General features: G+C 43.0%; 1 long non-coding RNA gene across 1 annotated transcript in view; it reads right to left on the bottom strand.

Annotated features, from left to right (window-relative positions):
* Positions 1–10,738: 10,738 nt before the first annotated feature.
* LOC129499449 (uncharacterized) overlaps positions 10,739–22,848 on the bottom strand; it is a 67,069-nt gene continuing 54,959 nt past the window's right edge. Inside the window, exons 2-3 of the long non-coding RNA XR_008662384.1 lie at positions 12,024–12,174; positions 10,739–10,777 (exon numbers count right to left, since the gene is read on the bottom strand). This is a non-coding gene — a long non-coding RNA (uncharacterized LOC129499449). The remainder of the gene's footprint in view (positions 10,778–12,023; positions 12,175–22,848) is intronic.

Raw genomic sequence — 22,848 nt, 5'->3', positions numbered from 1 at the left:
CTGATCTCAGGGATGGTAAAAGATGCTTTAAAAGCTTCTCCTGCTTAGGTCAGGCCCACCCAAGAGGAGCTTCCATTTGATTAACTCAAAGTCAATGGATTCGGGACTTGAGCTACAACTGCAAAACCCCTTCACCTTTGCTTTATAATGTGACCTCTCAAAGGAGTGGTGGCCATCTTATTCACAAGTCCCACCCACGCTCAAGGGGAAGAAATTATACAAGGGTCATTGAAGTCCTCTTAGAACTCTGCCTATCACATCATATTTTTGCACTGAGCCATCATAGGCAAATAAGAAAATATAATCAAAAAAATTAAACAATTGGAAACGCTACGATCTAAAAACAACGTCCTTTAATGTGTTTGATTTAGCCCTCTACACTGTTCCCATATGAACATGTATTTTTTGAATGGGATTATGCCATACATACATAGCATCTCTATTTATTGGTTTTCTATTGCTGCATGACAAATTATCACAAACAACACCCATTTATGGTTCGAAATTTCTGTGGGTTTGAAAGACTCTGGAGTTAGGGGCCATGAAAACTGAGTGGCAAGAGCCCAATAATGGGTGCAAAGAGCTGAATAAGAATGGCACTTTTTGTTTGTGTGGAAACAAAACTCTCTCATTCTATTTGTTCCTGACTTTTTTCCACTCCAACATGTTTTGAAAATATCTTTCTACATCCACACATAGCTATCTATTGCATCTATGTTAAAGGCTGTATGTAGTATGCTCCAATTTATGAAGCTACTATAATTTAAGCAGTCTGCTATTTTGGGCAGGGTAGGTTAAATAAACTTTTTATTTTTGAGCAGTTTTAGATTTATGAGACAACTGTGAATATACAGAGTATACAGTTTATAGGACAGAGAGTTCCCATATTCCTCACACCCAACAAAATAACAGTTTCCCCTCTCATCATCTTACCTTAATATGGTACATTTTTTTTTACAATTAATGAGTGTCTATTGATAACATCATTATTAACTGAAGCCCATACTTTATTCAAATCTCCTTGGTTTTTACATAATATCCTTTTTCTATTCCAGGATCCTGTTCAGGACACTGTATTACATTTACTCATCATGTCTCCTTAGGTTCCTCTTGACTGTGAAGTTTCTCAGACTTTCCTTGCTTTGATGATCTTGACAGTTATAAGGAGTACTAATCGGGTTCTTCGTAGAAAGCCTCTCAGTTGGGATTTATATGATGTTTTTCTTAACGATTCTACTGGGGTCATATTTTGAGGGGGAAGATCACAGAAGTAAACTCCCATTTTCATCCCATCCTACCAAGCGTATACACTATCCATATGACTCATCACTACTGATGTTGACCTTGATCAACTGGCTGGGGTGTGTTTGTCCTGTTTTTCCACTGTCAGATTACTCCATCTTTTTCCCCTTTTCCTTCACTATGTGAAGCCCACACTTCTGGAATGAGGAGTTTGCTCCCCCACCTTGAGGACAAACTACATGAATTATTTGAAATTCTTCTGCATGGCAGATATGGCTTTTCTCCTCCAGTTATTTATTCAATCATTAACATCAGAATGGACTCGTGGATGTTTACTTGGGTTATAATCCAATATTACTTTATTTTTCTTCTCACATTGTTCCACTTTTAGCCATCGACAGCTTTTTCATTTGGCTCCTGTGACTCTTTGATAGACTGCTACCATTGTGGATGGTAGTCTTCTTTACTTTTTGATCCTACAAGATGCTCCCAGCTTATCTTACAAATATATTTTTTAAAGATTTTATTTATTTACGAGAGAGAGAGAGAGAGAGAGGACAGGGAGAGAGGCAGAGACAGAAGCAGGTTCCATACAGGGAGCCCGACGCAGGACTCAATCCCGGGCCTCCAGGATCATGCCCTGGGATGAAGGTGGCACTAAACCGCGAGCCACCAGGGCTGCCCTCCCAGCTTATCTTTTTTTTTTTTTTTTTTAATTTTTTTATTTATTTATGATAGTCACACACACAGAGAGAGAGGCAGAGACACAGGCAGAGGGATAAGCAGGCTCCATGCACCGGGAGCCCGACGTGGGATTCGATCCCGGGTCTCCAGGATCGCGCCCTGGGCCAAAGGCAGGCACTAAACCACTGTGCCACCCAGGGATCCCAACTCCCAGCTTATCTTAATGTGTTTCCTGCCCCCGTCCTAGAATCAGGGGTCTACTAGTTTGTCTTTTTAAAAAGATTTTATTTATTTATTAATGAGAGAGAGAGAAAGGCAGGTACACAGGCAGAAGCAGGCTCTCTGTGGGGACCCCGATGCAGGACTTGATGCTGGACCCCAGGATCATGACCTGAGCCAAAGGCAGATGCTCAACCACTGAGCCCACTGAGGCATCCCAAGGGGTCTACTGGTCTTTGATACTTAAATCATTTCCATGATTTTTAAAAACAATTTCTAAACAAGACTGTAATGAACATTCTTGAAAATATATAAATGAGTATATATATCTGATTTAATTTGAATTCTAAAAATGCAGAACTGGAACTTATATAAAGCCAGTGAAAGGATTTTGAGCAAACCTCTCTCTGTGTAGCCACTTTGGAAAATAGGCAGTTTCTATAAAGTTAAATGCACACTTTCTATATGACTGGCAATTCCATTTGCAGATATTTACCCAAGAGATATAAAAATATGTCTACTAAAAACACTAGTACCAAATATTCATAACAGCTTTATTTATATAAGCCAAAAACTGGGACAGTCACAATGTCCATCAACAGATAAATGTAAAGACAAAGTGTGGTAAATCCAGATCATGAAATATCACTGAGCAATGGAAAGAAATGAACTATTGATGGGTGTGACAATACAAAAGCATCTCAAAAATATGCTAAGTAAGGGGTACCTGGGTGGCTCAGTCAGTTAAGCACCTGCCTTAGGCTCAGGTACTGATCCCAGGATCCTGGGATTAAGCCCTGTGTTGGGCTCCCTGCTCAGCAAGAAGCCCACTTCTCCCTCTGCCACTCCCCCTGCTTGTTTTTTTTTCTCTCTCTCTCTAATAATAAAAAAATGAAAATCTTTAAAAAATAAAAAATATGCTAAGTAAAAGAAGCCAGACACAAAAGAGTATATCCAATATGGTTCCATTTATATGAAATTCTATAACAGGTATAACTTACAAATAGGGATAGAAAATTAACTCGTACCTGGGGTGGGGTGAGCTGGGTCGGGGAGATTGGCTGCAATCTATAAGGAATCTTTTAGGGCGATGGAAATGTTCTATATCCTGAATATAGTAGTGGTTTTGCAGGTTTACACATTTGTCAGAACTCTTTGAGTTATGCACTTAAAATGGGTGCATTTTATGTATGTAAATTATGCCTCAATAAAACTGACTTAAAACAACAGAAACGCCTGGGTGGCTCAGTGGGTTAAGTGTATGCCTTTGGCTCAGGTCATGATCCTGGAATCCAAGGATCAAGCCTTGGTCAGACTCCCTGCTCAGTGGGGAGCTTCTCCCTCTCCCCCTCCCCCTGCTTATGCTCTCTTTCTCTCTCTCTCAAATAAATGAAATCTTTTAAAAAGAGAAAGAGAGTTTTCAACAAGAAAACTGAGTCCAGATTGCAGGAAAAAACCCTGTGTTGAAGGGAGTAGGCAAGGAGGGATGCACCTGCCCTGGGTGGGTCTTCTCAGGGAAGGGGCTGGGGCCTCTGTAGCCTTCTCAACCCCTTCGCCATCCACAGACTCTAATCTGATTCTGCTGTGTGCCCTCCCTACTCCTCGGCTGACTGCTGGGGAACAGAAGGGATTCTCTCAGGGACTGAGTCCAGCTGCTGGGCCTGGGCTTGGAGAGACTGAAGCCACAGACACCAAGGTTACCCCCGTACCCAGCAAGCCCCAAAGCTGGAGATGCCTTGTGACATGTCTGTGTGTTGGGGTGCAGAGAAAGGGCTGTCAGGCATCGGGACCCCAGGAAACTTTGCCGCAGAGTACTCCCCGACGGAACGTGGCCAAAGTATGGGTGCCTCAGTGTGGGTGCAAAAAGTGGGTTCATACATGGCCACTTAGGGTGGGCTGCTGGCCAAGGAGTGAGCCTCAAGTCCTGGCCCAACCAGCAGCAATGTGATACTTCAAAGAGGGGGCAGCACGGGGGGCCAGGGAGGGCAGCAGGCACAGGTCACTCAGCAGGAGCGGCTTCTGGAGGCTGCTGGAGAGACCAGGACTTGAGACTCTGGTCTGAGGGACATGACTGAGTGTCCCCCTCCACCTAAAGGCAGTGGCAGTCAGCGATGACCTGGACCAGCCTATAGAACCTTCGAGGGGAGCCTTAGTGGTGTGGGAGAGTGGGACATTTGTAAAATACCAGACCTGCTGCCAGTCAAGCAGAATTTTGAGATCTGAGGTATTTATGCAACCGAGCTCACTCACTCCTGCGTGAACCTTTGTCGAGGGCCTTTGATGAGTCAGATGCTGTATTAGTCATCAGGGATTAAGCAGGGGCAAAACAAGAATCCCTGCTATCGTGGGACTCCTGGTCTATGACAGCCTCACGCTGTCATTTCACCTGGAGGTGGGTGCTTTGGAGGAAGACAAGGAAGGGTGGGTACAGGGAACAGGAGAGCTACTTCGGTGGGGCTGGTTCGGGCCTTGGGGAGATGACACTTGAGCACGGCAACTTTGTGCCCACGGGCTGGAGAAACCTGGAGAAGCCTGGAGCACACTGGTTACTGGACAAGTTCCTAGCAGGGCAATTTCAGGGTCAAAGACAATAATCATTTTAAGGCTTTTGATAATACTGCTAACTCTCCAGAGAGTTCCCTAGATTGCCTTTTCAAAGAAACAGGAGACACACTATGCATTTAAGGAGTGCTCCAGAGACTTTAAAAAGTGTGTGTGCAAATGTGGTGGGGCAAGGTCTTCTTCCTCAAATGCCATCTCCGAAGGGACAGTTCAAGCCCGCTTTCCACTCACGTCAGACCAAAGATTTTAGGAGCTAAACCTCCTAGGAGGTGAAACACCAGTCAGAAAGACCTGCATTTCTACCCCAGCCCTGCCACTCAAGAGCTCTGGTGCAACTTTGAACAACTTGGTCTATAGCTCTGTTAAGTCTCACTTTCTCATCTGTAAAATGGGCCTTCCACAATGCTTTGCTCAGAGGGTTGTGTGACAGTTAAGTGAGATGATCCAAATGAGGTGCTTTGTAGAGCACCCAGCACAAGGTGAGTGGCCGTGATTTTCACTCTGTGAGGTCAGCAGTACTTGATGGTGAAGAGCAGCCCCCTAGCACAGGGCAGCATGTTCCCTCGTGGACACAGAGATGGTGTGGGCTTGCCCTGCGCCTGCTTCTGGACGTCATCAGATGAATCGCTGAAGTTCAAACGTTGCCTGCTAAGGTTTTCTATCCGCCTAGGATTTCTTACCCAGGTTTGAGCTAGCCCAACTTTAAAAGACCCCCAAATGACGTGCATATCTGTATGTGTTTGTGTGTGGGTGTATCATTTTTTTTCCTCCTAGAAAGAAACAGGATTTTTCCACTCTCCCTTAAGCAAAACCAGCTGAGCAGAGTTAACTCAAACTTCTCAAAAACAGTTCACCTCTGCACTTAGACCAGATTTGGAATGTTTCAACCCTAACGTATACTTGTGTGTGTGTGGGGGGGGCGTAGGGGGTGTCCGAAAATCCACAAGTGATTTGAAACAGGGTCTGAGTGAAATCATCATAAGCCTGAGCACATTTCAGCCACCAGATGTGGCAAGTTTTCATTGTTTACTTGCAACCGTTTGTATTTTTTTAAACCCCAAACTCAGATACAGCCATTATTTTACTTGGAACTCAGACACGAAATGTTCTGTCTCTGCTCCCCTTGCACACTTTGTATTACAACATCAACTTCTCACACCCGCTCACTCAGCAATCACACCGTAGCAGTTCCTTAAACTTAACTCTGAAAAATATGCTGCACCCTCAGACTCCCTCCCCGACCCCTCCCCACCTCAGGGTGAGGTGTCCACGGCAGGAAACCCCAATCTTGAAAACCCTTCTGAGCTGTCAAATCCATCAGCTTCCCAATGCTGGTCTGTGAACCAAGTGTTCACTCCTCCCTAGTGAGGGAAGATCAACAAGAACGATTCAGGGAGGTTTTTGTAAAGCTAAATATGTGCCATGTCTAACCCTCACATAACATCCTTGTTACTTTTTGTTTTCAAATATGCTTTTAATGAAATTGAGCGCAAATAGATGGAGGTTAGTTATTTTTCTATACTGTTATGCTTGGCAAAATAAAAAGCTGGCCAACTGAGGCTCATCAAAATATATTTTGAGATTTTCCTAGCTAACGAGCTACAAAAGTCTGGGAATCACCTGGAAAAGGAGCCAGCCTAGGGCATGAATTGAAGGACATGTGTGTGAACCAGACACCTGCTCTGTGCTGGGCTCATACAAGCCATTTCATTCCACCCTCAAGACCACGCTGGGGCGAGGGTGACGGTATTTTCATGTAACGATTCAGCAAAGTGAGGTTTCCTGTCTGTTAAGTGACCTGCCCACGGCCACTCAGCTGGGAAGGGGGAGGAGGAAAGCCGGGATTTGAACCCAGGCTGCCTGAAAGCCCATCCAGCGTGGCCTCCTACACCACCCCACGTCTGTTCCTGCATTCCCTCACACAACGGTAGATTCAGAAAAGGATCTAAAATCCACTTGGAGTGGAGTCTTATTCAAGAGCCTCTGTAAATAAATACATTCATAGATCAAAAACAAACCCATCCACAAACAGAGAGAGAGAGACAGAGAGAGAGAGAGATGAACTATGTATTTCGTGGTCGATGCACTTTCAATAAACACATGGGCTGAAATTAGGAAAGTGTTAAGTGCTGACAGTCAGGGAGAAGCTGATTCATAATGCAAGGGGGCAGGGGTGGGTCCCGAGCACATTAACTGCCCTCTTCGGACACCCAGTCCTCAGAACAGGAAGTGGACACGGCAGCGGCTGCCTCATTACCAGACAAATGTAAAGAAAGTGACAGTCTAGGGAAAAACAAGAGTGATTAAGGGATGGAAGAAGCCATGAGTAAAGATGAAGAAATAATTATACAGCTTAGCTAACTCATAAATCAAGGACAATCATTCCGTCTATAAACACCAGCAAGGTGAGAAGAACCAAAGCGAAAGATGGGCTATTTAATGTACATTTAGAGATGAAACAATGGCTGGAATTAAGAGAGTGTTAAAAGCCCAAAGTCAGGGACAAGAGGACTCACTGTGAAAAATCACCTCCCAAGGGGAAAAAAATGGCCAGAGCCACAGGGGGCGGGGGGGTTGAGATATAAGAGATTGGACAAAAGTTCAGAAGAGGCAGGTGGGGAGCAGCCCCCACTCCGGGCCCTGCAGGACAATCATCTCTGACCCGAGTCTTTTCCCTGCTTCTTTCACACCTTCTCTCCCTCCTCCTTCACCTCAGGAAGATAGGATGACAATTCGAGGAGGAAAAGAGAGTCAACAAATATTGCAAGGTGTCCTAACACAAGCCTGGCTGGGTTTGATTTGGGGCCATGACAGAGGAGCACTAATGATCTCCAAGAAACCAGTCCCACTGCAGAATGATCCTGGGGACAGGGCAGGCCCTCACAGCCTTTCCCCTGGAGCCCTGCGGGGGATCCGGTGACCCAGGCTTGTTTATCCAAAACCAGCTGTCACAGGATTACCTGCCAGCTCAAGAGGGGCTCCCCATCACTACCACCAGAGGAAGGTGAGAATCAGGCAGAGTTTTGGCCTCAGCCAGCCTCTGGAATCTTCTGCCAGTGGGTGGTTTTTTTAGAAACCCCAAAAAATGCCTTAGAAATGCCTGGGCTCCGATACCCAGAAGAGGATAGAAGACCAAGGTTTTTGTCTGCTTCCCACTGTGATCAAACCATTTGGGCCAACCTGTGAAGAATAAGTCCCTGTCCTGAAAAGCCTCACTGAGGAAAACGCTGGTCCAGGAGGTCAAAGGTTGAAATGTGGATTCAGGGGAGAGTGGAGAAGTTGGAGATGTGAAGAGAGAAGGTGAAGGGTAGCTCCTTCTTGTGAACACACAAAACCCAGGGCAGGAGGGGAGACAGACAAAAGGCAACAGAGGTGGAAAACCCTAGAAACCTGGCTTGTGTTACAAGCCTCCTGGGCCTAATTTCAAGTTTCTTGCATTGTCATGTATATCATTGGCGGTCCACAAAGGATTACCATCACAGCACAAAGAAAGAAACCTAAAAGCAATGGGTGATAGAAAGGCCCAGAGAATCATGGGAGGCCTAGGGCAGCAAGCTAGGAGTTAACTAAATAGGGCACATGGTAGAAATGATAAGCATACTGAGGGCAAGGAATCTGACTACAGGTTCTAGAGAATTTTCTCCCAGTGCAGCTCTAAGCCTTTAGCGGATAAATGAGGCCAGCTAAAAAGTCACTATTTTAAAATAGTGACAACCCTCATGAGGAGCGGTTCTTCTTTTCAATTTCTCTCCTTGGTCTCTTTGTGATTTTTTTTTTTCCCTCATAAAATGGGCAGTCCAAATTTTTAGTCTGACCTGCTTCTCAGAATGGCCCATCAGCTTTAAATGAGCAAAAGGAAAGAAACAGAATACCCTGGTTTGGAACATCACATCCAGCCATTGATTACATGGCCAGCCGGCCTAACAGGAGGGTGGCTGTGCCCTGGGCTCTTGGTCTCAGGGACAACCTTTATACTCTTGCATTCATTCACCAAACCAGGAGCCACCAAGCACAGATGGCAGGCAAGGCACAGAGCTGGTCTCTGCAGGAGAAACAAAAACACACCGGACCCAAGAAACAGAGGTCCTTGAGGACAGGAGGGGTGGTGTTTCTTTGAGGACTTTTTTCTATCCCTCAGTTTCTACCGCGTAGGAAGAGGGACACTGCAAGCCACCACGAATCATTTACTAGTTAGTATAAATGAAAGCTCAGAAATGAGGTTAGTATAAGGGTTGAGAGAGAAAGAAGACATGGATCTGTAGGAGGGAGCACCAACCAGGGTACAGAGGGGAGGGCCAACCCGTGAAGACCAGAGGAACCGAAGACAAGCCCATATAACTCTGTTAACTAATTAAATATGTACACACATGCGTGTGTGTGCACGTGCACAGACACACACACATACACAAATACACAGAAGATAAAACTTATAAGGCAGCTCATTGGAGCCAAGGATAAAAGATATAAGCCCAAACTCATAGGGTTACTGTATGCATGCAAGAGTGTAAGAAGCAGACAAATGTGAACAAGGATCTGTAAAACTATGTGACAATTGTTACCATAAAGTTATAGAGAAGGATAATGGATGGGATTTTTTAATGAACCGTGTATTAGATAATGTATTTGTACCCGAGTTAAAAATCCTGACTTTGACAATTATACTGCAGCCCTGTAAGAGAATGTCCTGATCTTAGGAAATACACACTGAAGTACTTCGGGGTTAGGTCAGTTTTTTTTTTTTAATGGTGCATATACAACATCTGAAAAGCACAAAGGATGGAAGACTGATGGCAAAGGGGTGAGGAAGAGAAGGCGGAGAGCAGAATGAAGCTTCACTAAGGATTTGATGACTGAGTACGGCGTGAAAAACAGGGAAGGGGTTCATGAGAAGAGCGGTTGCAGAGAGGGCATGCCAGACAAGGGTCACGGCATGAGCAAAGGTATGGCTCAAGCATGGAGCATGGCCCACCTAGACAACTTAAAGAGTGAGGCCTACTTAGAGTTTCCAACATGTGAGGAGGAATGTGGATGGACAGACAGATGGGACAAGACTCTGAAGGGACTTGACGCTAGTGCAGGGTAGGTAGGCTCTGAAATTGGAAGAAATCTCTTATAGACACAATTCTTATCTGCCAATCAACCACTATCTGTCCTGTGAGACAGAGAATATGCATGTAATGTGTGCAATAACAGGCTCAAGACCATTCTGAAGAAACGGTTTTTAAAATCAGGTCAACTGAGCCAAGAAGCACTCAGAATTGAGTTGAGTGAACTCTGTTTCATAGATGTCTATGAGCAAAGACTCCATAGGCATGGTGCCGGACTCTGGGGATAGAGAGATGAAATGATGTGGTCCCCACCCTCAAGGTAGATCACAGGCTGGCAACAGGAAGAGCTTCTTAGACAAAGTGAGTTTTGAGTGGGAGAAAGGGAATGTAGATTGATAACCAGCCAGGCCTTTCTTCCAGCCTACCACTGACCTCCAGAGTGTTTGGCCTCTACTATGGTTGGTACTTAGGCATCAGTGCACTGATGTTAGGGATGGAAAGGCCATTTGGTGGCCTTCTAAATTGGATGTAATTGACCTCTACTTAGCCACAGTGATGATCTGTTGGAGGAAGGAAAAAAAAAAAACTGGTCAAGAAAATTAGAGACTAATTTCATTCATTCACATAGATGCAAAAGTCCTAGAAATTGAGTTCAGCAATGTATAAAAAATATAATATGTCATGATCAAGCTGGGTTGATCTTAAGAAAACAAAAGTGATTTAACATTGGAAAAGCTATTAATGTAATTCATCCCATCAATGGATAAAGAAGGAAAACTGTATGGTTATCTAAACAATTGTAGAAAAAAAAATCATTTGCTAAAATCCAGCACCAATTCATAATGAAACTTCCTGCCTGATAGAATTTTGTTTTTGTTTTTGTTTTTACCAAATAATTAGAGTAAACATCATTCTTCAAACATCATTCTTCAAGGTGAAATGTTAGAAGCATCCCTTTAAAAATCAGGAACAAGACAAAAATGTCTGCATCAATTCTTCTTTCCAGCATTGTACTTGAGGTCCTATACAGTACAATAAGAAAAGAAAAAAATTAAAATGTATAAATTTTGGAAAAGAAAAAAACAAGACTGACATTATTATAGATAATATAGTTGTTTACTAGAAAACACAAAAGACTTTATAGATAAATTACTAGAGTTAATTTTTAAAAGCTTAACAAGGTGAGTGGATAATATAAATCAATTGCATTTCTAAACTCCGGCAATAAACAATTAGAAAACATAATTTCAAAAGATGCTAATTATAATAGCAACCAAAACTAAGGTACTTAGGAATAAACATGATGTAAGGTGTGGAAGACCTTTATAGAAAAAATCAACTTTATTGAAAGACTTTAGATAAGATTTAAGTAAATGGAGAGATGAGCCATATTCATGGATAAAAAGTCATAACATGAAAATGATGCCAATTCTCTTTCAATTGATCTATTGAGTCCGCTCAAGTCTTTATCCCAAGAGGGGTTTTCAAGTAACTTGACAAGCTATTTCTAAAACTTCTATGGAAGGACAGAGTCCTAATAGTAGTCAAGATATTCTTGAGTAAAGAATAAGGTGTAGAGACCTTTTCTACTATATATAAAAAATAAAATATAAATACATAATATAAAGCCATAGTAAGTAATATAGTGTGGTATAGGAACAGGGACAAACAAATTTTCCAAAGAAATTGAACAAAGTACTCCAAAGAAGACCTACTTGAAATCTTGGAAGACCTTATGGAAACTTGATTTATGACAGAGACAGCACAGCAGATCACCAGAGAAAGAATAAATTATCCATTTAATGATGCCCACAATTTATTGTTCACGTGGGGAGAGGGGAAATAAGACGGATCCCTATTTCACATCACATCCAAAAATGAATATGTAAATTAAAAGCAAAACATACAAGACAACACTTAAATTTTTAGATGAAAATATAGAATTTCTTTATGAAGGATGCCTGGGTAACTCAGTGATTGAGTGTCTGCCTTCAGCTCAGGGCATGATGCTGATCCAGGGCTCCCTGCGAGGAGGCTGGTTCTCCCTCTGTCTATGTCTCTGCCTCTCTCTGTGTCTCTCATGAATAAATAAATAAAATCTTTAGAAAAAAATAATTTCTTTATGAGATCAAGACAGAGAAGGATTTCTTTTTTTTTTTTAAGGATTTCTTATACAAGGTACAAAATGTGCTAACCATAAAACAAAAGGCTGCTATATTAGACTATATTAAAAACTTCTTTCATCAAAATATATCTTAAATGAGGCACCTGGGTAGCTCAGTCAGTCAAGTGTCCAAGTCTTGATTTCAGCTCAGGTCATGATTTCAGGGTCATGAGATTAAGCCCCAGGTCGGGCTCTGAGTTGGGCATGGAGCCTGCTTAAGATTCTTTCTCTCCCTCTCCCTCTGCTCCTTCCCCCCTAAAAAAAGAAAAAATATATATTATACATATATAGATTAGACTTTAGATATAGATAGACTTTAGACTTATATATCTTTAAGAAAATGAGAAGCCAAGCCACAAAATGGGAGAGGATGTCTGTAATGCTTTAACTGACCAATGAATATATAAGAAACTTCTCCTATAGCTGTCTGCATGCTCATTTCCTTGTCTCTTTCAGAACCTTTACTCAAATGTCATGTTTTTAATAAAACCTTCCCTGACCACTGTTTAAAAAACTGCAAGTTCACCACCACTCCTGGCCCTGCCTATTGTCCTTTCCTGCTTTATTTTTAGCTGTAACACTTATCATTACCATACATACTATATATGTGACTAAATAATTTGATTGCCTGTCTCTCCTTCTACCCAACAGACTGTAAACTCTGAAATGAGACCAGGAATTTTCATCTATTTTGTTCACTACTGTGTTCCCAGCATACAGAAGAGAGCACATAGCAGGTGCTCAATAAATATGTGTTGACTAAACAAACACTTACAAATCAATAATAAAAATAACAACAACCCAAAAGAAAAACCAGCAAACGGCTTAAACAAGGCATTTCAGAAAAAAAAGGAAAAAAACACAACTTGTCAATAAACACATAAAAAGATGCTTGAATTTATGAATAATCAGGAAAATGCAAATTAAGACCAAAATGAGATACTCTTTTGCATTTACCAGATTGGCAAACATTAAGAATTCTGATAATACTAAGTATCAGCAAGGATGAGGAGCACAGGAAACTCTTAATACATCTACTGGTGGGAGCATAAATGATTTCCCTCTTTAGAAAATAATTTGGGATTATCTTGTAAAGGTGAACATGTGCTTAGTCTACGTGTTGGTTTCTCTGTTCTTGGGTTTATACCCTGGACCAATGCCACTTGAGGTGCAGTCCACAGACTGGTGTCAGTATATAAATGATCTGTGATAAGCCATCATGAGACAAGTGCAAAAATTGAAAGTAAGCATTAAGAAATGTAATAGCAACCTGATGCTGCCAACTTATATTTATTTTTCAGATAAAGATTTTATTTATTTATTCATGAGAGACACACAGAGAGAGACAGAGACACAGGTAGAGGGAGGAGGAAGCTCCTCGCAGGGAGCCTCATGTGGGACTCCATCCCTGGACTGGGATCACACCCTGAGCTGAAGACACTCAACTGCTGAGCCACCCAGGTGTCCCCAGACATTTTTTTTATCACGGTGAAATATACCTAACATAAAAATTGACCATTTAGAGGTGCCTGGGTGGCTCAATTGGTTAAGCGGCCAACTCTTGACTTCAGCTCAGGTCATGATCTCAAGGTCCTGGGATGGAGCCCCATGTCAGGCTCTACACTCAGCAGGGAGTCTGCTTGAGGATCCTCTCACTCCCTTTCCCTCCCCTTGCTTGCGCTTTTTCTCTCTCTCTTTCAAATAAATAAATACATATTTTAAAAAATTTGACCTTTTAAGTAAATCATTTTTAAGTGTATAGTTCAGTGGCATTAAGTACATTTACACTGTTGTGCAACCATCACCACCATCCATCTCCGGAACATTTTTTATTTTCCTCAACTAAAAGCCCATACCCAATAAACAATAACTCCTCATTCTATCTGTCCCCTCAGCTCCTAACAGCCATTCTACTTTCTGCCTCCATGATGCACATGGAATCATAGAGTATTTGCCCTTTTGTGACTGGATTATTTCACTTAAGATAATGTCCTCAAGTTTTCTCCTTGATATAAGGACAGGATTTCCTTCCTTTTAAAGGCTGAATAATAGTCCATTGAATGTATACACATTTCATTTATATATCCATCTATCAATGAACACTTGGGTTGCTTCTACCTTTTGTCTATTGTGAATAACTGCCATGCCATATTTAGTGAAATATATGTCTGTTGCATATAATAACATTTCATTTTCCAAGTAATCATGTTTATGGTGTTTTACATAAATATCAGTCTGGAACAGATTGGAAAAAAATTTCAATTGACCCACAGATAGTTCAAGAAGCACCACCCTGGGGTTAGTGGAAGGGGAGGTGGGTGGGGAGATGGGGTGACTGGGTGATGGGCACTGAGGGGGGCACTTGATGGGATGAGCACTAAGTGTTATACTATATGTTGGCAAATCAAACTCCGATTAAAAAAAAATTAAAAAAAAAGCACCACCCTGGAGTAAAGGCTTTCAAGCTTTCCTAAAAACCATAGTAAGAAAACTCTTCACATAACAGCCTGGGACACATAAACCTAACTGAAGAGGAAGCTTCATGAAACAATACTTCACATGAAATGCACTAACATAGTTATAGCTGTCTTTCATTAAAAAAAAAATCCTGGTTGAATCTATTAAATTGATTTCATAGCCCACTAAAGATCATGAATCTCAGTTAGAAAACCAATGCTCTTGAGAAATCCTTGTACATGTATGTCAGGAGCCATGTGAAAGAATATACCTAGTAGCATTCTTCATAGAAGCCAAAAAAAAAAAAATACAACCCAAACATCCATCAATAGAAAGCTAAACAAATAAACTGTGATATATTCACCTAATAGAATATTACAGAGGTCCAATCAATGTTTATTGAATGAATTAATAAACAGCTGTGAAAATGAGCTATTTGGATGAATCTTAGAAGTACAATGCGGAATGGACAAAGCAAATCACAGCCAACTCTATACTGAATTAAACCATTTTTTAAAAGCTAAATAAATCAAGCAATACTAAACACTACATGGCTAAGAGGTGCATACATGTGATGAAACTCTCCTACAAAGCAAGGGAGTGATAAACACAAAATTCTGGACAGTGGGTACCTCTGAGGGCAGGGACAGAGGGTGGGACTGAGGAGGAGTTCACAGATTTGGAAATATGTTACAAATGTCCATTTTAGGGACACCTGGGGGGCTCAGTGGTTGAGTGTCTTCAGCTCAGGGTGTGATCCCAGGGTCCAGAGATCAAGTCCTGCGTCAGGCTCCTCGCGGGGAGTCTGGTTCTCTCTACCTGTGTTTCTGCCTCTCTCTATGTGTCTCTCATGAATAAATAAATAAAATAAAATCTTTTTAAAATGTTTGTTTTATTAATTATATTTTATATAATGATATATAGTATAATATATACTAATGCTATATAAAATATAATATAAATCTAATATAAATATTATCTATTTATACAAATGTTCATTTTATTGTTATGCTTTGTATCCAGATATATACTATACATATTCTTCTATCAATCAGAACATCTTTTATAGAAATGAAATAGATGGAACTGGAGGACAGAGAATTCTCTCCACCTTAAGCAAGTCACCTCTTCCATTGGTACAGCAAAATATCAATAAAATGAGCCCCCTGAGCTTCTTCCAAGACTGGGAAAATCGCCAATAAGCATCTGAGGATCAAGTTGGAAAGAAGGGTATCAAGACAAGGCACTGGCACACATCATGTCCCCTGACAGAGGAACTGCTTCAAGTCTCTTATACTCATTCCGCAAACCTCCACCTCTCACCACTTCCAACAGCCACGGAATGTTGTTCTGCATCCCTAACTATTGGTTGCTCTTAGAGTTCTGCTTTGGGGAGCTCAGGGAGGTGATAGAAGACTACCCGGCTCCTAGGCTCCTAAGGGGTCAGGGGCCATACCTTATTCACATCTGTATTTCTAACTTTCAACCCAGTGCGTGTGCGGAATAGGTATTGGGTAGTTGTTTCCTGTATAAATGGATGAAGCACTTGGTGAAAGAAAAAATAACCATTGCAATTAAACTAAACTGCTTCTGTCATTGCCAGTGAGTGAGATCACAGCAGGTGGCCCTGACTCATTGGCTACCTATGACATAGTTATGGGCAAGGCTTCCCAAAACGTATTTATGAATTGAAGATCTACTAGAGAAGGTAAGATGAGCTCACAGGATAGAAGTGGGGAAGTAGTCAGCTCTAAAATAAGAATGAGAAACCTTGGGGATTTTAAGTCTCATCGCACATATCAGTAAATTGGGGATTATCTCTTTTATCCCCACGTTAATTGTTATCATGGTTCTTCACGAAGTGTAATGACCATATAGAATCACAGTACGTGGCATGTGGAGGCACTGTCTGGGATTGAATCCTGGTTCCTCCATGTATTGGGCAAGCTTGGACAAATGACTTAACCTCTCTGTCCCTCAGTTTTCTCCTCTGTAAAACGGAAACAGTGGTAGCGCCTACCTCACGGAGCTGTAATGACCACAAGTGACCAAGTGAGCTGCTATCCATGAAGAGAACAGTGCCTGGCACATAGCGACTACCCTATTTATCGTTAAAAAAAAAATCTTTACCTAGATTGACACTCTCCCGTCTGCCCACATGCCTCCAGTCCCTGTTTCTGCCAGTTAATCTCTGGCCCCGGGGACACAACAAATCTTCCTCAAACAACCCTTTGCACAGCATTCTCACCCACCCACCTCTGCTCAAGCCCTCCCCTCCCTTGTCATTTTGCAAAGTAATGTTCAAATTCCTCAACTTGACCTATCAAGACCTCTGTGGTAGCCGTAAGCCCTTTATCTCTCCCTACTTGCCTGCACAAATTTTTTTTCTAATAACCAAACCGGTCTTCATTGTGTCCATACTGATCATACCGACGCCCACCCAGACAACACCATTTCTTCCACTCCCAAGCCTGGAATGCTCTTCCCATGACTTCAAGGTCTGGGAAAGACACTCTGAGAAGTGAGAGAAAGGCACCAAAATGGAGACTGGGGAATATCCAAAGCAGATTTTGCATTTCTAACTTGACTTGGCTATGATCCCAGGAATGGGGGAAGGATTTTTCTCCCTCTTCCTCCTCCTTCTTCTCCTAGAAGCGTATAGAACATAGTGGTTAAGACCATGGGCTCTGGCTCTATTAGTTCCCAGTTGGGCAAGTTACTTAATTGCTCTGTGCCTCATCTGTAAAAGGGAGGTGGCAACCCTTTCCCTTTTACCTAGTACCTTCTGGAATGGATGTGGTGGTGTGCCACAATGATCCGCCTTCAAGACTGAGACACTTATTCCCCAGCTGCAGGAGTGATGGCCACCGACTGCTCCCACTGAGTCCCTCCCAGGAACTGACCTCAACCAAAGGAAGCTGTACTGCTCAAGATTACGTCCCCTCCCTGGGGAAGCCTGCTTCCAGTACTGAGGCAATAGAGGGTACAAAAGCCTGGCCCCCTGGCCTTTTTTAGACAACTCCAAAGGGGCACGGCAGCTTCTAATCTCCCCCATAAAATCTCTTGAGGTCCCTGTTGTGACCACATCAGAGGCCAACTTCTCTCTCTGCCCACTGCAGCTCCCGTTCCCTTCCCTCACAGGTGTTGTTCCCAAAACTACCCTCAATAAACCGCCTGCATGCAAATCTCTGCTTCAGAGTCTGTTTCCCAGGAAACCTGACCTACAACAGGTGGTTGGTCTAGGAAAGCAGTCTCAAAACTGGGATTTGGGAGCAGAACTGCTTGTTAGCTGACTGGCTCTGAAGACCCCATTACTGATGGAGGTGGGCCACTGAGAGCTCTGACACGTGGCTAGAGTGCAATTGCTAAAACTTTCACGGCTGGTGGCCTGGGATGGGACACAGGTGGACACTGTACCCTGGGGTGCAGCATATCAAGCGTTACAGAGGTTCTGGTAAGTACTATTTATAAAGACTATAGAATGAGATGGCTGTTGCTGGGGGTGGCAGGGGATTGATTCACTGGAGAAAGACACTGAAAGGCCCAGAATGATTAATCACCAATATAAGGCGGAGTGTAAGAGCTTGAGGCCATCTTTGGCAGCATATAGAGAGACTCATCTCCTGCGCTAGAGGGCAGAGAAAATGAAGGATCAGGCCCAGCACTTAATTATAGGAGGAACAGGACTCCAAAGAAGATTGAATTCTCAACTCCAACAGATCTGCTATGCCAAGGTCGGAGGCCTGATTAGAAAGAATGGGACCCTGAGATTCTTGTGAGGCTGCAAGCAAGACTGGTCAGGACTACAGTCATCTCAAGGTTTAACTAAAACTGGAGCATCTGTCCAAGTTCATTCTCATGGCTTTTGCAGGTATTAGAAGATCCTTTCCCAAGCTCATCCCTGCAATTGCTGGTAGGCCTTTGTACCTCTTCCTGAGTCCTGATTGTTCTTTCCACATAGCGGCTGGTAACAGGAGGGAGGGAGGCGGAGAGGGAGGTAGAGTGAGAGGGCACCTGGGAGTCTCCCAAGCCATAGCCTTTTTGTGTCCTAATCTTAGATGTGCCATCCCATCCCATCTGCCATTTTCTATGCATTAGCACCAAACCACTGGGTCCAGTCCACACTCAGGGAGAGAATACATGGGGAAGGGAGTGCCAGGAGGCAGGGGCCATTAGGGACCACCTTAGAGGCTGCCTACCATAACCTGGCAGACCTTTTCAGGTTCTGGAGATAGCGCGTCCCATACTTGAAGATACCGAGGCAACCCATTTACTTAGTGACAAAGAAGAATGTCAGCTTTCAGTGAAGCCCAGAGCAAGAAAGGACTCTTCAGCAGGTGCAGGCTGTGGTGCAAATGACCCATCATAGGGACTATGATGGGAAAGGCACTGTATGGAGTTTATGGCAAGCCCCAGGAAGAGTCACAAAGCAGATCCCTAATATTTTGGACCAAGGCCATGCCGTCTAGAACAGGGGGCTGTATATCCCATTCAAAAAATAAACAGCATGGGATCCCTGGGTGGCGCAGCGGTTTAGCGCCTGCCTTTGGCCCAGGGCGCGATCCTGGAGACCCGGGATCGAATCCCACGTCAGGCTCCCGGTGCATGGAGCCTGCTTCTCCCTCTGCCTGTGTCTCTGCCTCTCTCTCTCTCTCTGTGTGTGACTATCATAAATTTAAAAAAAAAAAAATTAAAAAAAAAAAAAATAAACAGCAACCTGTGTTCTCCTGAGCCCCAGTAGACACAGAGGACTTGGTTATGGGACATTAAGTGACTGTGAAGCCAGAACTCTCCATCATAAGCTGGATCTGTCAGACTCACCAAGTCATAAAATCATTTGGGCTCAGAGCTCTCCATCATAAGATGGAGGCATATATTCAGGCTTGATCAAGCCTGCACAGAGCATGATGGCATAAGTAAGCCACATGAGTAGGTGACTCAGACTCCCATGTACCTCTCTCTCAGTTCATACCAATGGCCACATGAGGAATCATTTATGGCCAGCCGATGAGAAAGGGAAAAGGCTGAGCGTGGGTCACAGATGAGCCTCTCAGTATGTGGGTGCAAAATGAAAATGTACCATGGCTGCATACAGCCCTTCTCAGTAAGGGGTGGGGAAAGGTGGCGGTTCTGAAAGATAACAGTGGAGGAAATCCTTCAGTGCAAAGGTTTAGATGGTCATTCATTGCATACAAAGAAAAATGGCCTGAGATTATAGGCCACTATAAAGACTCAAAAGCAGGTGTGATTGGCTTGATTACTTGGTCAAGGGTCTGGAAGGAGAAAGGTGATCTGGGAAAGAGGTAGATAGATGAACCTATGGGATTGTGCATGAAGATATTTTTTCTTTAAGATTTTATTTATTTATTCATGAGAGACACAGAGAGAGAGGCAGGCAGAGACACAGGCAGAGGGAGAAGCAGGGTCCCTGCGGGGAGCCCGATGTAGGACTCGATCCGGGGACAATGGGATCATGCCCTGAGCCAAAGGCAGATGCTCAACCACTGAGCCACCCAGGCATCCCAAGCGTGAAGATCTTACTGCATGTCAACAGCCATTAAAGGTCATCCACCATGTAAAGGACACCAAACAATCAAGTAGGCAGAATTTCACAGGTAGTTGATGTCTGCCAGCCTCTACCACCAGCCACCCCAATACTAGCATGAACAGAGCAGCCATAATGGCAGGAATGGAAGCTGAGCATGAGCCCAACAGTATAAGCTCCCACTCAGCAAGCCACTCTAGCTACTGTGGCTGCCAAATATCAATGTACCAGCAACAGCAACTAATGCTGGGCACCTTCATGGCCTGATCCTTCCAGGAAAGCAACCAGAGCTTGATGGGAAACTGATTACATTGTAACCCTTCCACTCTGATTGGGGCAGCAGGCTAGAATGAACACATATCCCATGCATGAACTTGTCTGACTACAGACAGAATGTTTGACACACTGGAACAGAATCTCGCATAATGTTGTCTGAGACCAAAGAGCTCCTGAAGGAGGTATAGCTGTGGATATATGATAGGATCCACTGGTTCATGGCGTACTGCACCACTCAGATGCTCCTAGCCTTGCAGGGTGATGGAATGACCTTCTGAAAGTACAACTGAGCTACAACATGGAGATAATGCCCAGTGAAGATGGAACACCATCCTCCAGGACATAATTTAGAGCCTACATCAATGGCCATTATATGGTGCTGTGTCCCAGTCAGGTGGAATAGATGGGTCTGGGGATGGAGAGGTGGAAGTAGGAGTGGTTCTGCTTATCACTACTCCCAGTGACCTCAGCTCAAGGAGCCTAGAGGTCTTTGTTCCTAGAAGGTTCTAGGAAGATTCCCTTCTTTCATGGATGCAGTAATCCAATTAAACTTTAGGTTGCGTGATCAATTCAAGTTTCTTGTGCCAAGAGACCAGTGGACAAGGAAAGGGTTCATCATGCTAGCAGGGGAACTGATACTTACCATTAAGAGGAGGTGAGACTGCTGTTGTAGAATGAGAGCAAATGAGATCACTAGATGATCACCAGGACACACTCTACATCTCTTCAAACTCTGTGTCTACTATCAACCTTAAGTGACAAATGCAGCAACCACAGCCTGAGGCCAAGCAAGCTGCCTAAACCAGCAGATGTTAACTGAGAGTGAGGGGAATCTGGAATGCAGAGAGAGGTGGTAGCAAGGAATATTTAGTAGCCTGAAGAGTCAGAACATTTGTTGTTCTACTACCTTCCTTGTCTATGTTTCCCAGAAAGAGACTTCTGGAGAAGCTTCTGAGGAGGCAAACAGTATATTAAGCAAGTGGATCTGAGCACAAGGGGTGGACTGTAGTGGATCCTCTGGTGTTCTGCACATATAACCTTCCCTCATTCAGGGCTGAGTATTGGTTGCTAACAACTCACAGTTCAGTTCCTCTCCAGGCATCACCCTCTGTCAAAGGAAGCTGCTTTGTTCAAATTGCCTCCTCTCCCTAGCAGCTTACATCCAGTGGTTTGCTAACAGGAGGTAAAATAATTCAGCTCCTTTGTTTTAATTGGGACAACTCTGCAGGGCCCTCCCAGCCCCAGTACCTCCTAGAATCTGCTGAGACCTCTGTTGTAACAGTTCCACTCCCTCTGTTAAAGGGCATCCACCACCCTTCACAGGTGTTTCTGAGAGTATTCCCACTTCCTGCATGCAAATCTCGGCTTCACTATCTGTCTCCCATGGAACCTAATGCTTCTACCCTGAGTCATTATAAGAATCAAATGACTTAGTTTCTGGAAAGAGTTTGGAATAGTGCCTGACAAAGAGTAAGCCCTGTATAAGTGCTTACTGTTACTACTCTCTCCAATATTATGTAGTGTCCTGCCCTCATTCCTTAAACCTAGGTTAGTTCTATTACTTCCCCCACTCAGAATCTTCCACTGTGGAAGATCCATGTGCTACCGGTGATATTTGAAGTGACTTTAGGTAGTATACTGACAAACATCTTTTAACTATTGTGAATTTTTATTTTACTTTTCATTTTGAAATAATTTTAGATTCACAGGAGGTTGCAAGGAAATGGACGGGAAAGTCCCAGGCACCCTACTCCCAGTCTTCACCAACATTAACATCTTACATCACGAGAGTACCATGGCAAGACCAAGAAATTGGTTTTGATATAATCCATAGAGCTTATTCAGATTTTGTCAATGTCATATACACTCGTGTGTATGTGTGTGTGTGCAGTTCTAAGCAATTTTATCTGTATGGAGTCTTGCATAACCACCACCATAAAGGAGATTCTCAACTGTACCATCACCTCATGAATCCTTTGTTACCCCTTTATAGCCACAAACCTGCTCTTTTCCCCATCCCTAAATCTCTGTTCTTCATTTCTATATTTTTGTCTTTTTAAAAAATGTTATATCAATGGATTCATATATTGAATAACTACATAATAGCTTTATTGGCTATTACCAATAAAGCTACTATGAATGTTCATGTACAAATTCTGGGTGAAAATAAGTCTTCCTTTGTCCCAGAATACATGCCCAGAAATATAATGGCTGAGTTATACACTAAGTTTTCAGTTTTGAAAGGAACTGGCAAACTATCTTCCAGAATGGCTCTACCATTTTACGTTTGCACCAGCAATGTATGACTGATATAGTTTCTCTACACCCTCAAAGGCATTTGGTATTATCACTATTTTTCATTTTAGTTGAGTTTACTTGTATTTTTATTAACATTTTATTTATTTATATTATTCTTTTTTAAAGATTTTATTTATTCATGAAAGACACACAGAGAGAGAGGCAGAGACACAGGCAGAGGGAGAAGCAGGCTCCCTCCAGGGAGCCCAATGCAGAACTTGATCCCAGGACCCTGGGATCACGACCTGAGCCAAAGGCAGATGCTCAACCACTGAGCCACTCTGGTGTCTCTATTTATATCATTCTTATATTTATGGCAAATAATACTGGTTTTGCTTTTATAGCAGTGATAT

This window comes from Nyctereutes procyonoides, unplaced genomic scaffold (genome assembly GCF_905146905.1).
Source record: "Nyctereutes procyonoides isolate TBG_1078 unplaced genomic scaffold, NYPRO_anot_genome, whole genome shotgun sequence".
Lineage (NCBI taxonomy): Eukaryota > Metazoa > Chordata > Mammalia > Carnivora > Canidae > Nyctereutes > Nyctereutes procyonoides.
Note: the sequence above shows the minus strand (reverse complement) of the source record. Positions and strands in the feature narration are given on the sequence as shown.